At 42.4% G+C, this 2947-nt stretch overlaps 1 long non-coding RNA gene across 2 annotated transcripts; it reads left to right on the forward strand.

Moving 5' to 3' along the window:
• Window positions 1-799: 799 nt before the first annotated feature.
• LOC102142454 (uncharacterized) lies at window positions 800-2315 on the forward strand. Of its 2 annotated transcripts, XR_275480.5 has the most exons (3): window positions 800-857; window positions 1167-1328; window positions 1859-2315. It is a non-coding gene; the product is annotated as an uncharacterized lncRNA (long non-coding RNA). The 2 variants fall into 2 exon arrangements; XR_012432560.1 differs by having other exon boundaries at window positions 800-1328.
• The last annotated feature ends 632 nt before the right edge of the window (window positions 2316-2947 follow it).

A 2947-nucleotide genomic window follows, 5' to 3' on the forward strand; every position in this document is an offset into this window, starting at 1 on the left:
GTGGCAAATTGCCTGTCACAAAAATCCACCACAAGGCCTGACAGATCCTTGGCCAAATTCACATTTTCCCATGAGTATGCTACCTCATCAGCTGCTCTGATTAGTCTGACCAACAGAGGGACCAAATCCATTTAATTTGATTCCTATCACATTTAAAATTAAGGCTGCTATTGACAGGACTTCAAGTCATGCAGTGAGGCAAGTCTGCCATATTGATCTCACCCATGTCCCCAGGGTCTCGGGCTCAGCCGACTGTTTAGAAGTTCTGGGGGCAAGGGAGACCAGTCATTCTTATTTCAGATAGCTAGGATAAAATCTCATATCAGTCTAGGATTCATTATGACCCACTCATGGGAGTTTAGATGCACTGATATCAATGCCAGTGACTACAGGAGGCAATGCAGGGAGCAAAGACCCTCATCCCTGATGGAAGGACATTTATGGCCCATTCTCACTTACAAAGAGACGATCCGAAGGGGAGTAGGTCACTCTAGTTTAGGATTTGTTGTTAAATTTGATTTGAATCATCATTGCATTGGTTTGGTTAGGTAAATATATACACACACACATATTATATATATTTTATATGCACATACAAGATAATAGATAGATAGATAGATATCATATTGGTTCTGTTTTTTTTTTTTTTTTGGAGAACTCTGACTAGCCCTAGTTGCCTTTCTTTTCTTTTTCCAGTTTTCTTCTGAGCTCATGTTCCCCCTCCTGATATCTTACCATCCTTTCCCTGAGCTCACTTTATCCTTTTCCTTCTTAGAGGCAACCATTTCATTAAGTTTTTAAGTGCCTGGCAATTGCTTGGTTACGACTGGTGTCTGCTCCGTGACAGCCTCTTCTTGGTGAGTATTCCACATCTGCCACTGGTTTTTCCTATCCGTTTCCTACTTTTGCAGAGATCCTGTATGTCTTCCTTTTTGATGACTCATCTTTGAACAAGTGGAGTTTTTCCTGGACCAGCTCTTTGCTGGTATCATGTGGGAAGAGTTGGGGCTGTGTTCCAAGTCAGCTGGAATTTTCCTTATAACCCAGGATTTTAGATGTGAGCTTGATCAGCCTTTACTTCTCTGCTTAAGCAGGTCTGGGCATGTTTGGCAACCTGGCCTGCATGACGGAGATTTGCATAATTTGGTGTTCATCTGTTTATTCAGTTTTTGCCTGAATGATGAAGGAGGAAGTTTATGTCTTGCTCCCTGGGGACAGGCAGAGGCAGTGTGTGCACTTCCATCTGACAAGGACCAGATCTGAACAGTCTGGAGAGAGGAGCTGTGGTGACAGCAGAAAGATCTCTGCTTCAGGGGTCAGGTGTCCAGGTGAGACGCCACAGCGCGGCAGAGAGAACAGAGGCTTCTCTGCATGCCTGCCAGGGAATTGGCACCATGTCAACTGAAATCTTAGGTTACAGGAACAGATACCAGCCCCGACTGACGTGTGCAAGCCTGGAGCTTTCCTTTCTCCTTGCACTTCCCACATGTTCCCCACATAACCAGAAACCACAGAGCCACCCCCTGCCACCCAACGACTCCCTCCTGAGCTAGAAACTTGTAAGACCCAGCTAGGAGTCTGAATGGTTGGACATCTAAAGCAAAGAATAATCTAGTTTGTAACATGGGATCAAAGGAAGAACTGAATATCCAGATTCTGTGTAAAAGGGGCCACTTTGGAGATTTCTAAGCTTCTCGGGGGCTGTCCCTCAGTATAACTCAGCTGTAATTTGGGTTCCCATACAGATCCAACTTCCCTGGAAAGAGAAAGTCTCATGTTTGTTAATAGCATGAGGAAAGAATTAAAATATATCAGCTGCTGTGGGCTAATGTCATTTATTTTGACTCTTCTTTTGTAGAAGAAATGCTGATGCAGTGTCATGCTTGTCTCTGCCCTCCTTAGAGAACGCCTGAACAGTTCCATTGACTCAAAGTGAAGATCAAAAGAACCAAATGACAGCAATAGCTAAGTGTAATCATCAGTAACCCTGTGTTCTATCCACGGGTAAAGAACAATCATCCTCTTCATTATGGGTTTCAATTTAAAATATAATACATTTTTAGAAATGTCTATTTCCTTTTATAATCTCTTTATATAATCTAGGTTATTTTGACTCTTAGATCTTCATTTAACTACTGAAAAGATTTGATCTCAAATCAATGATCTAACCACCTCTGCCCGCCTCCCTCCCCATACACCCCCCAGCATGAATTCTGGGAACTCAGGTAAAATGCTTTCTGGAAACCTGCCTGTATTAGTCTGTTGTCACACTGCTAATAAACACATACCCGAAACTGAGTAATTTGTAAAAGAAAGAGGTTTCCTTTGTAGTTCCACATGGCTTGGGAGGTCTCACAATCATGGTGGAAGGCGAATGAGAAGCAAAGTCACATCTTACATGGCAGCAGGGAAGAGAGAGTTTGTGTAGGGGAACACCCCTTTAAAAAACCATCAGATCTTGAGACATTCATTCACTATCATGAGATCAGCATGGGAAAGACCCACCCCCATGATTCAATTACCTCCCACGACATGTGGGATTTATAGGAGCTACAATTCACAATGAGATTTGGGTGGGGACACAGACAAACCATATCACCGCCTAAAACCAACTCAATAGTTGGAGGAATTTGGAGGACAGACACTAGTTCTGTATCTGGAGAAACTAGAATCTGGAGAGGATTTAATTAATTTGGCAAAAGGATTAGCAATTGGATCTAAGTGAGAAAAGAGAATTCTTGGAGGAAGAAAAGATGTTTAGTTACACTGAGAAATTAAAACCTGAAGCCATTGCCTTTGAGATTTTTTTCAGGAAATGAGTATTGACTGCCTACTGTGTGTCAAATTATGTGTTTCATGTTAAAGACTCCAAAGTAGATAAGACATAGGCCCAGCCTTGGGGAGCTCATTGAGCCATAGAGAAAGTTTGAATGTTTCAGAGGAATCA

Source organism: Macaca fascicularis, chromosome 3, assembly GCF_037993035.2.
Source record: "Macaca fascicularis isolate 582-1 chromosome 3, T2T-MFA8v1.1".
NCBI classification, from domain to species: domain Eukaryota; kingdom Metazoa; phylum Chordata; class Mammalia; order Primates; family Cercopithecidae; genus Macaca; species Macaca fascicularis.